General features: G+C 27.6%; 1 non-coding gene across 1 annotated transcript; it reads left to right on the forward strand.

Moving 5' to 3' along the window:
- Positions 1 to 9,774: 9,774 nt before the first annotated feature.
- LOC101238694 (uncharacterized) lies at positions 9,775 to 13,771 on the forward strand. The gene is made up of 2 exons (XR_010637602.1): positions 9,775 to 11,442; positions 13,154 to 13,771. It is a non-coding gene; the product is annotated as an uncharacterized LOC101238694 (transcript).
- Positions 13,772 to 13,934: the final 163 nt, after the last annotated feature.

Consider the following 13,934-nt stretch of genomic DNA (forward strand, 5'->3'; position numbering starts at 1 on the left):
CAGAGTGCTCAATGTTCTTAAAGAACAGAGCAATAATAAATTAGTAAAAGACACTTATCTAACTTTTTTCTTCAACTTTAAGTTTCCCCATTGCTGGATCATCAGAAAGAGTTCGTAATTTATAATTATATATATTTATATATACATATATATATATATATATATATATATATATATATATATATATATATATATATATATATATATATATATACATATATATATATATACATATATATATATATATATATATATATATATATATATATATATATATATATATATATATATGTATATATATATATATATATATACATATATATTTATATATATATATATATATATATATATATATATATATATATATATATATATATATATATATATATATATATATATATATATATATATATATATATATATATATATATATATATATATATATATATATATATATATATATATATATATATATATATATATATATATATATATATATATATATGGGCGATTCCGTAAGAGTGACTGTCGAACCATTTCACACTCTATAAGCTATTAAAAATGAACACAAAATGGAAATGACTTAAAACTTTCCAGAAATGTGAAAAAAGTTACACTATTAAAGTCTTGATTAGTGAAGTGAATCATTACTTAATTTAGAATTTTCTGTAGCGCCAGGTCCGGGTTCTGAATCAGTATCTAAGTCATATCTGTAAAAGGCTCTAAGCTTTTTTTTTTTTTACTGGTTGCTATTTTATTTTTGCGATGGCTATTTTGTTAATAGATGCCATTTTCATTTTTCTCTTTTTCCAAATTTACATCAGGATTTGTTTCTAATTCATATTCAGGATTTGTTTTTAATTCAATTCGTTGTTTTTATACACCTAATTAAATAAGTGTCTGTATTCCTTTTCTTTCATTATATATCCGTTTCTTATTTTCTTTTCTTTTTTGTGCTCTCAATTTATGCATTTAGATATTTCTTGTGCGCAGAATCTTAGAAATATCAAATTGATAAATTTTAAAAAAATTTGAAAATTTTTTTCTATAACAAATTAAAAAAATTTTCTTTTTTTAATTTGCATCAAACCATCACAGGATAAAAAACATGGAAATCAACAAAGTAAGATTTTGTTGAAATAAAAAAAAAAAAACTCACAAAGATTCAAAATGAAATAATTCAGTATTGCGTATTAAATCGATAAATCATTGATAATAACATTATTTAAAATTGTTTAAGAAATATATAAGCTAAAAAAAAAAAGTAAAAATTTGTATTTATTTCATTCATTTTACATTCCCATATTGTATAAACTTTTTTTTAAATTTAATACGACAACGTTTCTTTAGCGATTTAGCATAGCATAAGCGAAGATTAACCAATGACAAGTTTTATAATTTGCGGTGTAATTGCGGTCTTTCTTTGTAATAGTAACTTACCGCTACATCGCATTTATAAAACCACAATATTCAGAAGTAAAAAAAGATTTACGTCAAAAAACGGTTTGAACTAATGAAAGTTCAAACTGTCAAAACCCATTACATAAATGAAATACAACAAAAAAACTTAATTGATATTAAAAAAAATTTATATATATTATTCATTGGCCCCTAATCTCTAATGGGCCCTGGTGCGGCGCACCGGCTGCACCCCCCTTTTATAGGGCCTGGTTGTGCCAATTTTCGAGCTTTTATATCTTTGGAATTTGGTTATTGATTTTATGTTTCAATTAGATAAATGAGAATCTCGAAGAAACAGTCTTTATAGTGTCAAATACCGATTGAATTTGATGAGTAAAAAGATCAAGCGCAACGTTGAAGTTGTTTACCTTAAATTGAAGTTTGGCTCTCATAGCAAAAAGCTGCATTTGCAGGTTTATTGTGATACCGTTTTGTTCTCTTCTTTCGTTTTTTCAAAGTCAAGAGGACCTGCAACGCCTTTTGCTTTATCCATAATATTATTCTATGATGAGCGGGTGCGGTAAAAGATCGCTGTTGAATGACAACTATTTCGTCATCGATTATTAATGAAGTTGGCTGTAACAAGCGACTTACTTCATCTGATACTTGTAGAGTTTTATGCCAAAAGGTTTGAAGCACAACAGTTTTGAACTATTTAAAAATTTTTATTTTGACTTAGCTTGATTTAACTAGTCAGAAATAAAATCAAAATCTTCTATAGTACGATTTAGGGCAGTAATAATTTCATGTGATCATTTTGGAACTTGTTTAATAGCGGCGATCCAAGCTGAATACCTGGTATCGGAAATCTTGCAAAGAGCGATTAATGGCAATTCTGGAAGAACCTTTTACCTCGTAGGACTGCAGCTGAAGAACACATAGAGACTTGTTACCATAAAATGTTTTATCTCAGCGCAAAATTTAAATGCATGTACTCCAGCTAAACTAAGCTATGGGCACCATAAAGAATATATAGAGCTTATGGAATATTTTGTTAAACTAACGATTGTGCCCCCATGTAAATTCCAGCCATAATTGAGCAGTTGTCAAAACCTTGTTGAAAAGGCATTTCTGCAAATTAAGACTTACTTTTATTATCACATCACAAATCAATTTAGCAATATACGCTCCCTTTTTTTCTCCGTGTTTTCAATATAAAGAAAGCGCTCTTTTATCTCCCAGTTTTTTTTAATAACGTTGAAGTGAACAAGACAAAGAATAAAAGTGATCTGCTCTGTGTAAACATATTTTATATCCAAGTTTTGTGCATTTAGTGGAATACTTATTTTAATCTTATATTTTGAACAAGGTAGACACAGCTTGTTTTAATGAAAATGATGACTTCTTCCTATAATGGCATACTGATGAGTCGGGTGTGTTGCAATATTGACGAGTAAGGAAAACCTTTTTTTTCTTCATAAGAACAACTAATTTGTAAGTAACTTAAAAAGGTGATACTTCAAAAGCCTTATTTTGGTCCAAAAAATACATAAAATGCAATATCTCTTATGCACATTACAATGCTGCCGTATATCATAAAATGGTAAATTAGGGTAATTTCGCGTAATTTCTGGCATTTCTGATAAAAGGCTCAAGGTTAAATGCAGCCGTGGCGCAGTGGTTATAGCGCTTGCTTTATAAGCAGGAGATCCAGGTTCGAAACGAACTCTGGACATATTTTCGTGTCACGGTAAGGAAGGAGGCGTGAACTTCCTAGTTAAATGCACTTCCGCGGTGATCTGTGACAAGACCGTTAGGTCTTTTTGGGGTACCTAAATAAACAAATTAAATAAAATTGTCAAGTTACCCTTGATCCTAACCAGCCCCATCCTCCCCTATGCTATCATAGGAGCAGCGGTTGCTATGATAGCATACTTGTGCTTTTTTTTTAAAAATAGGATTAACTTATAAAAAAAAGCAAAACGGATGAAAACTCCGAGTGTTTTTATTGTTCCATATGTAACAAGGAATGATCCATATCAAAGTATAATTATTGGTCTTCAGTATACTGAATAATGAAGCTTCAAAGTTAAGTATGCCATCATAGGCGCTTTTTCCCTACTTCGTTGTCGTCTGGCAACAATCCTTAGTTAAGAGTTTATCATTGTATAGACGCTAAAAAAAATTATCGTTTTTCGGGGCCCCTATTATCTTGGCGCCCGGGCATGTAAGTCCCCTTGCCCCCTCTCTCGGCGGCCCTGCCAATGTGTAAGAGAAAGCGTCCTTTTCTACTTCAAATAGTTTTTACAATGTTTCTAAGCATCTACTATAATTAAAATTGTACAAATGTAGCTTAAAGTTTTTTTTCATTTTTCAAGATGCCTCAATGACAACTTTATTCAAATGTCTCATAAATCATGGCTTAAAAGCGGAGTTGTTACTAATAGGTGAATTTGAAGATGAAACTATAAAAATATACTATATACTTTCAAGCATAGCAGAAATTAGTATTGCGAAGGTAAAGCTTTTTGGTAAATTTACCGGTAAATTTTAAAAATTATTGCATGGTAAATTTTGTAATTTTTTATTAAAAAGACAGACGATGCTAATAATTTCAATAAAAACAATAACAATCAAAATGTTGAAAAATTTAAAGTTTTATTTTATAACTATATATTTTATATATAGCTGTTAAAATATATACTGGGTAAAAGTAGTTTCTTTTAATCTACTGATTATTCTTTTAACAAATTGAAATAAAGTTTATTTTATGCACATGTAATGAGAAATATTTTAATGACACCTGATTCCCAGTGGGAACGGGACCTTAAATATGCATCTTTTGAACATTTAAAAGACGTTCTAAACGTTCAAAAATCAAAATACGTTCAAAAAAGATATTTGGTTTTAGAGAGGGATAAAACAGTTCTATCAAAATTGGAACAAAATACCAGGATTGTAGCTAGATTGGTTTTGTCGATAAACCGCCTAACTGCATAGTTTCTTTTAAAAATATCTTACATTTGGAATCGGGACCCAAAAATTACTAGACCCAAATAAAAATAAAAGCCTATCCTACTGATCGAGTCCTTTAAATTTTTAATAAATGCTCTTTTTATGAGAGAAGTTCATTATTTTAAACATTCACACCAAAAAAATATGAAATAAGCATTATATTTTGTTTACATTTTTTTGTTTTCATTGAAATGTTGAGAGCCTTTCTTTGAAAAGATTTTGAAGTAAAGGTAGATCAAAATGGCTGGTTGATTGAATACTAGGTTTCGTACCCCGTTATCAACCCCCACGTTGATTTGGACAATGCCTAAGTGCTCGAAGTAAGTAATCCTCGTCGATTAGGTTGATGTCGTAACTAACACTCAATAAGTGCAAATCCCCAAAATTCTTTTCTTAAGTTTTCTTAAAAATTTTTCTACAAAAAAACGTCGCTCTCATGTTAGGGGGAAGGAGAACGGGTCTAAAATTCTACATTTTTTGTTAAACCAGTTATTCTTAATTATCTTTTTTAGAAAAGTTAAAAAAAAATGTCATTTTTTGCTATTATTTTAGTAGTTGACTTTCAACTTCTATATTTAACATTTTGAAAATATTTTAAAAAACTCAAAAACTTTACAGCGTACTCTTACCATTTAAAGTTACGCAACTTTATGTTAAAATTTATGCAATTTAAATTTTGATTGGATAACTTTTAATTATAATAAATAAAAGTTGCGTTTAAACAAAATTAAGTCTGAAACTAAAATAAGTCTAAAATAACGAAAAATAAGTCTAAAAACAAGTGTAAAAATTTTCTATTGATTTACTTCGCTAGAAAATATTTTGCTATTAAATTTGTAAACTAAATTTAGATACCAATTAAAATAAAAAATATTTCAGCAAGAAGTAACAAACTAAATTAGTTTGTTAGCAATACATAATTATTATTATATACATAAATATTAGTAATACATAATAACAGTAAAATTAGTAATACAAAATAACAGTAATATATAAATATTAGTAATACATAAATAAACCATAAACTAGTAAACTAAGAAATCAAAGTTAATAACCTTTTTTAGAAAACTCCCAGTAGTTGTCGAATTTTATCATACAAAGTTGCTTTTCCTTACGGTTGTTTTTGTACTTGTCTTTAATGAAGTCAACAATAAATTATCTTTTGGAAGTTTTCATTAAATAAGAATGACTGCTCAGTAGTCGTAGAAGCAGTTCGTATATATAATATGTATCAAAAAGCTTAGATAGTTGTATCATTCTTGCAAATATAGTTTTGCACAACTTATCTTTGTTTTTCAACAGAAAATAAGAAAGTATTATGAGTTTGGAAAAAGATACAATAATGGAAAAACTAATGGAAAATGTATTTAAATCTAAATCAAGAAAATCACACTGCTCTTTTAAATCAGACTTTACCTAGCTCGTCGCATTGTTTAGTTGCAAATGTCGATGGAAAATATTTTATTTTCAGAAATAGCTGCAAATATTTTATTCGTATTACTGAATTTTCTACTTTGTACGACTTTCTTGGACCAGCGAAGTATAAACTTTCATATTGGAACAGCTCTAGGAGTGTGAGACTTGAAACAAAGTCTTTGAAGTTATCTGTAAAAGAGCAACTCTTTGTCACACTGTTGAGACTAAGAAGAGGGTTCAATATATTTACTCTTGCTCATTGGTGTTAGTGAATTTTTTATTCGTTCTATTTTCACAACATGGATAATGTTCATTTTTCATAATTTTAAGGAGCTTCAAATTTTTCCAGAAAGACAAGTTTATGAAAGAAATCTTAATAATTTTAACTTGCTTTTTGTGTGTATTTGTTTAAGTAATTGTTGTTCCTTTGTTTTATCTTATAATAGTTTTCTTTGGTTGGTACTTTCTTTGGTATTTAAAAAGAAAGTAATATAATTAAGTTTGAGTTGTTTTTTAATGAGTTGGAGATTTTTGTCGTCGTTGTTTAGCTGATGGATATTTTCCTTGATTTGTTAAATGATTTTTAAGTTAATTTTAATTTAATTACTAAGTTTTTAAATAAACCAAAAAGTAGAAGTAATACATACATGGTGTCGGCCAGATCAGGGAAAACAGGGAATAGTCTGGGAATTCAGTTTTCTCCCAGAAAATCAGGGGGAAAACAGGGGAAATGACTACTTGTCAAACTTGCATGACCTATGTCAGTTGTATATCATGTACATAATGTAAAAATATATTAAGCAGATTTTTTTTCATGGCCTTCTATTGATACTTAGAATGTAGGTTGTAACAATATTTATATTTCCATTTGAAAGCATTTTTCTAAGCGAATTTTAGTTGGTTTTCTCTGAGGTAGAGCTTGCGTAGCTTTAAATTAAGCCAGGGAAAACAGTTCGAGAATCAGGGAAAGGTCAGGGAAATCCATCTTAAAATATTGGCAGACACCCTGTACATAGCTTATTATTATTATAGATAAAAATATAATATGCGTGATAGATGTGAGAGACAATAAATTAAAAAAGTTGGATACCAAGGAATTTTAGAATGAATAATTTGGCAAAATAATGAACGACACTATAAATTGAAAAAATTAAGATGCTATTCAGCGATTCCCAAGCGTATTATTATTTTTTTTCAAGTTTATAATTAAATTGATAATTAAATGGGCTTATTTAAAATGAGGTTCTTAATGGATAAAAATGACACAAATATGAACAAACAAACGTTTGTTGTTTCACACAGTGGCGGATTGAGGTTTAGTGTCGACGGGGGGGGGGGGCAAGTCAATGAATAGGGGCAACCGGGCTTGGGTGTGGTATTTTAAACCTCAGAAATTATTTACTTATAGATCGCATTTATGACTAAAACATTTTATAAGCGACTTTACGTGACTTTTATCATACATATTACATACATATAAGATACTTTTGAATGTTTTTGAGGGCGTCGTTTGACCGTTCTAGGGGGTAGCTCGCCTCCCCTCCCCACACCTATACTAAATCCGCCACTAAATTTGCTTTCAAAATTAAATATAGAAAAAACTCTAGATTTGCCGCAGAGGTGGATGGCATTGTTAGTTATTTAAAATGAGGTTCTCAATGGATAAGTAACGACGCCACACACCTTAGGGGCAGATCTAGAGTTGATTTTAATTTTGAAACAACATAACATATTTGTGTTATGAAGATACTGTGTCAAAAGTTGTGCTGATTTGACCCTAGAAACAAAAAAATGACCAAGGTAGCGATGTGAAAAACCGTTCCCCAATTCACATCATTATAAATTCAAAGCAGTTGTAATAGATATAACATAATATCACTTTTGCTTTTGGGGTAGGTATGAAGGTTACATATTCAGCCCTTGATCGGATTTGTGCTCCAGGAGTGCTTACTTCTTCGCCCCCTTTCCTCGTATATCTATATCGACTGTCACTGCTATTTCTTATGTAATACTAATGAAACGTAAATGCTTAATATATAATAGAGGCTACTAATATGAGCTTATACTACTTTTCAGATATTTATATATAAATTGAAGTTTTTAAGATGCTTTGACGGAGACAACTCGATAGTGGTAGGGGGTCATAATTACGTCAGGCTAGGGGAGGTTGGTGGGTCTATGGATATGTAACCAGAGGTTCAGAGTTCAAATCTGCCTACGAACCTGGAAGTACCGTGTCAACTTGTTTCTCTAAGCATCGATCTTATCCGTTAAGGTTCGGGCCACAATCATAAAAAAATTTAAAAAATAACCAAAAAACGACTCCTCGACTGAAGTTTCTTGGCCTGGGGGGAGGTAAATCATACACAAAAAAAGTGTTAAAAGTGATATTTTCCACATCACTATTAAGTCTATTACTGGATAAAATAATATTATATTTAAGTAAACTAAATTGCTTAAGAAATACCTTAATGATAAGTACAATAATTACTAATTTACTTGAAATGTTTTGCTAAAAGAGTGTTGGTAAATTATGAACATCTGTGTTTCAGAGGCCCAAAAGCCCAAAAGTTTCACACAATTACAAGTTTAACAGTTAATAATACAATAATAATAATAAAAGCTAGTCTTATTTTTCCACATTTATTCAAGAACAAAAGACATCAGCCTTCGAGGTACTTTCATAATGAAATACTCAGAAATTAAAATAATTAACCAAAAAAACGAAGTCGAAGTTGTTAGTTGTAGTTGTTTCCCTTTTGCAGTTCTTTGTCACAATAAATTCTTTCAACATGAGGGTCGGTAATAATGTAGGACAAAATCACAATACTGAGCTTGTGTTACAAGAAGCTGTTGCTGAACTTGAAAAAAATATGAATGCGTTCTTTTTAAAACTAGTTTATACTTATCAATAAAAAAAACGCTTTTTTTTTAATAATTCTTTTATCTCTGCATTTTCAGAACATTTTATTAAACCAGCTACTGATCGGTTTTTAAGGAATTAATTTCTATAATTCCACATAATTTACCATCGTCATAAATTAAACCATCAGGAGTAGCACCTAAATGAGCATAGTTTTGATTAATCCAAAGTCCACTTTTGACCACAGTTGAAGAGGTAATAAATGAATATCTAAAGCTTTGGATTTTTCATCAATACCATATTTCATGTCAAGCGTCATTATACTTTTAGGAAACCAAAACTTATTTTGCAGCCAAGTAAATAAAGATGCTTTAGAACATTTAGATTTTACTTTTTTAACCATAACAACTTAGTAGTAACGGAATCAGTGCAATCTGTTTGACCGTGCTCTACTTGTAAATTTTGATTGTCTACAAAAGAGTTTCCGATAGACTCAACAATGAAATGAAAAACATGTCCATAATTGAAATTTGAAAACAAGTTTCTTGAAGGAAACTTCATCCAACTGTCTTCAGATAAATTGGAAAACACAATTAACAAATGATTTACGTTTTTCGTTTTTAATGTCTTAATATTATACCATTTTCCTCCATCAACTTTAGGGTCTATTGGTATTTCAATGCTCATCATTCCTCGTACTCTTATAATAAGTTCTTCTTTATTTCCACCTTTTTTTTGCCCACGGCATTCCAACCGACGTTTTAATTCGTTTATGCTACAATTTAAAGGATCTTCGAATAGTTTTGCACCAGGAATATCATTTTTATTGAGAAAAACTAAGGCACTTGTTGCAGTGTTATTTACATTTTTGTGTTGTTTGTCCGCATTTCGATCCCGTAATCCTTACTTTTAATTTATTTAAAATATGCGTGACGAAAGCAAAACGATACCCTATTTGTGGAAGCGTGGTCGTCTATTTCACGCGATCACTGAAATAAAAAACTTTCTACGTATTAAGTTTTCGATTTTTTCCTTGTAAAAATATGATGTTGGTTTTGTTGATTGTCAATACAGAATTATTTTCCGCAAGGCAAATACTTATTGAGTTGCTTTTTTTTTTGTCTAGATAACCTAGCTGGCCTAACCTAGATCTAGACTGATATCCTAAATAGCTAGGTTCTAACTACTTAGGATATCAGCTTCAAACTAACCTAGTACCCTACCTGTCTTGACGAGTTTTATTTTTCAATCTATTAACAATCGTGAAACAATTGCTTCTCGATTACTTAAAGTACAGTTTTTGTAATATATTTATAAAGTACATATGCTCAATTATTTAGCTAAAATTTAAAATTTTGCTAAATATATTTAGTAAATATTTATTAAATACTTAAATTTTATATAAATCAATTGAAATTCAATCAAAAAAGTCTTTAATATTTACTAAAAATAACATTAAACTAAATATAGTGGAGATTTTAATTCAATATTAATATGGAACTGAATTGTGTTAGCTAATACATCACATTATCATAATGTGATGTATTAGCCAACTAAGTGTTCTTTTGCTAATGGTATACATAATGATTATGTATACCATTAGCAAAAGAACACTAAGTGCTTTCTCTATGTTATGTTTAATTTATCAAATAATTAAGCCATACATTTTCATGGCTATTTTTTCAAAAACATTTTACTAAAGTTTTTTTTTTACTAATAAGAACCATTTGTATATCTGCGATTAGCAATTAGAGCCTATGTAAAAAATACTTTACAAAGCAGAACTATTTAAGTCTGGTTGAAAATCATGTAGTTTTTATGTGATAAGTGAATGGATTTGCTAAACAAAAAAACAAAACAAAACAAAAAAACAAACAAAAGAACAAAAAAAAAAAACAAAGAAATAGAATAAATACTAAATATGTTGTTATAAAAATAAATTACTTTAATTTTATTATAAAGATACATAAAGTATTTGTTTTGAATTTACACCGAGTTTGTAATTATTTTTTACTTATTATACCTATAATTATATTAGAATTATTTTTTATATTTTTAGTTTTGATTTTTAAATAGTTAGCTTCAATTGAGCTTGATTTAGTTTTGTTTCAATATTTCTGGTTTTTATTAACTTATATTTTAAAACAAAAATTGTAGAAACATTACTGTTGATAAAAATTTTCAAACATGAACTACCTAAACAATATCTAAATCAATTTTGGTAAAAAAGTTTTATTCAAAATTTTTTAAATATATTTTGATTTATGTAGTAATTATTAGAATAAAAAAAATTCTTTCTTTAAGATGATTAAATCAGGAATTCGAAGTTGTCTTCAATGGAATGCAATAGTATTTAAAAGACATCTTGCAACTGCAATTGACTCTACATCTGTGTCAACTTCTAATCAGAAAAGTTTTTCATATGAAGTAAAACAAGAGAGATTGAATCAAATTGCAAAATCCCCAAGTGGCTGGGTTCCCAGAGGAAATCCAGAATTTCCTTTTGATATTGATCGAACTCGTACCAATAATCTTCCAGTTTATGTTTCTGCTAAATCAGGCGGTAGAAAACTTATTACTACGGTAAGAAAAATTCGAGGAGATTTAAAAGAACTTGAAAGGATAATCAGATTGCATTTAGGTGACAATTATCATTACCAAATCAACGAGCTCACCAGTCAAATTCATATAAAAGGAAATCACAAAGATAAATTGATCAGACTGTTGAAGGAGTTAGAGTTCTAAATGTAATTTTTATTTTTCAAAACAAAACATTTTCATAATGTAAAAAATGTAATTTATTAATAATGTTATTATTTTGTTTTTGTTTAAAGTTTTGTGAATTATAATTAAATTTAGTTTAGATTCTTTTTCAATTTTGTACTCAGGCAGGGTTTTTTTGAAGTTTTTTTGAAGTTTTTTTAAATCAAAGTTGTGTACTCAAAAATAGTATAGGCAGATCTAGGTGTTTTTGATCTACTGTTTAAAGGTTCTAGATCTAGTCTTTTTAAAAAAGTAACTTTTAGGAATAGTGCTAACTATAAACTTTTTATATTCATACTGGTGTTAAATATGAAGATGTTTAAATATTTAAATATTGAAGATGTTTTAATATTTGTATGTTAAAAAACTTTCAGTTTTTCAAAATTTTTAGATTTTAATTTAAAAATAAGTTTAGATTTGGTAAAATGATTTTAAAAAATAAGCATGTGAAAACATTTTAAGATAATTCAAACGTAGAATTCTAAATTCTAATAAGCATTTTTTTTCGAAAAAAATCTATTTTTTCGAAAAAATTTATAAATCTAAAAATATTGAAGATGTTTTAATATTTGTATGTTAAAAAACTTTTAGTTTTTCAAAATCTTTAGATTTTAATTTAAAAATAAGTTTAGATTTGGTAAAATGATTTTAAAAAATAAGCATGTGAAAACATTTTAAGATAATTCAAACGTAGAATTCTAAATTCTAATAAGCATTTTTTTTCGAAAAAAATCTATAAATCTAAAAATATTGAAGATGTTTTAATATTTGTATGTTAAAAAACTTTTAGTTTTTCAAAATCTTTAGATTTTAATTTAAAAATAAGTTTAGATTTGGTAAAATGATTTTAAAAAATAAGCATGTGAAAACATTTTAAGATAATTCAAACGTAGAATTCTAAATTCTAATAAGCATTTTTTTTCGAAAAAAATCTTGTTTAGCACTATTAAAAAAAGAATTCTTGTACACCAAGAAACTCTAGATTGGCATACTTGCAGTGATCTTCAGGAAATTTTCAAGTCAATAAATTTCAATTGTTTTTCAATTGTTTATAGTTAAAAGAAAAGTTCAGTATACATCAGTTTTAAAATTAGATATCAAATTATAATAATTCTAAATTTTAATTGGTTACTTAAACTCTAAATCATTTTATAAGAATTTGAAGTTTCAATTTGTAGTTCATTTACAGTGTCATAGTGTAAAATTGGTTGGTTTTTAAAGTTTTATAAAATTCAATTTTCTATTAAAACTGTTCAAATAATTATAATAAACTTACATAAATAATTTTATATAAGTTCATTTATAACAATTAAGCACAACTTAATTGACTTTATTAATTATATTTACTCTTTGCATCTAGTTATTAAAAATTATTTGCATAATTTTTATACATTTTATTATAATTAAAGTTTCATAACTTTATTTTTTTGAGTGTGGGTGCAGATTTGAGATCAATGCACTTACTAGATTTAATTCTGTTCCTTAAACCAGATTTAGGAGGGTGTAGAATTCTTTTTTATGTTTTAAAACTTGATTGTAAAATGGTATAAATTAATTAAATAAATTTAGAAAAATTATTTTTTTATTATCTGCTATTAATTTTTAATGATATCTGCTATTAATTTTTAATGATATCTGCTATTAATTTTTAATGATATCTGCTATTAATTTTTAATGTTGGTAAAAATATTTTAGAAAAGATTTTATAATGGTATTGTTGAAACAGTTGGCAGCAAAATTAATTTTTCAAAGAACATTTTCTACTCAATTTGCTCTTTACAAATGGGAAAAGTGGGAACCAAAGCGAGATTATCAAGTTGTACGCCAAGACTCTATTTTGAAATCTATTATTCTTTTGGATCAATCTTTTCCTGTATATATCAATAGACTAGATGAAATTGGAAAATCACATAATGGATGGTTAAATAGGATGGTTCCTGCACCAGCTTTAGATTTTAATGTTAATAGAAACAAAAAGAATCGAATTATTGCAAATGTAACTAGAGTTAAAAACAAATTTTTTACTACAATAGAAAACGTAGAAGGCAATCTTAATTCATTAAAAGATTGTTTAAAATGGCGTTTAGGTAAATCTACTGTGATCAACATAGACGAAAAACAAGGAAAAGTTGTTGCTTGTGGATATTTTAGAAGAGAGATAATTACTTTGCTGCAAGGAATGGGTTTTTAATTTTTTTTCTAAATGTTTGATTTTTTTTTCATTCTCTTTGAATAATTTTTTTTTGTAAAGTCTTTTTTAAAAGTTGTTATCTACTTGTTTACAAATGTTCAAATAACATACCTGTTATTTTATGTTTTTTTTTCCTATTTTTTTAGTTTAAGTTCAATATTGATTTTATTCTTAAGGGCATTTCCAAGAAATCACACATGGAAATATGTTTTGTCTATTATTTTTATAATAATAAAACTGGCTTCAATTTGCTCTAATTTAATTCTAACCTATATAAATTTTTGT

Source organism: Hydra vulgaris, chromosome 03 (genome assembly GCF_038396675.1).
Source record: "Hydra vulgaris chromosome 03, alternate assembly HydraT2T_AEP".
NCBI classification, from domain to species: Eukaryota; Metazoa; Cnidaria; class Hydrozoa; order Anthoathecata; family Hydridae; genus Hydra; species Hydra vulgaris.